Raw genomic sequence first — 318 nt, 5'->3', positions numbered from 1 at the left:
GGTAGAAGCGGGCGGTGCGGGGTTGTGGGACTATGAGGTTGGAGGCGGTGGATGGGAGATCCCCTGAGGTGATGAGGTTATGGATGGTCTGGGAGATGATGGTTTGGTGCTGGGGGGTGGGTCGTGGTCAAGGGGGCAGTAGGAGGAGGTATCTGCGAGCTGGCGTTTGGTCATTTGTAGGAGCCCTCTGAATTGCTGCAGTGTATCTTGTAGGACACAATTAGTTGCTGATGTACATGTCTGCTGACTGCCACGATATGAGCCATGTAGGTGTGTCATCCAGATTTTTGTGGATACAGTTCAAGATAGTAGAAAGTT

Source organism: Chiloscyllium plagiosum, chromosome 24 (assembly GCF_004010195.1).
Source record: "Chiloscyllium plagiosum isolate BGI_BamShark_2017 chromosome 24, ASM401019v2, whole genome shotgun sequence".
NCBI lineage: Eukaryota > Metazoa > Chordata > Chondrichthyes > Orectolobiformes > Hemiscylliidae > Chiloscyllium > Chiloscyllium plagiosum.
The sequence above is the reverse complement of the archived record's forward strand: the minus strand, read 5'-3'. Positions refer to the sequence as shown.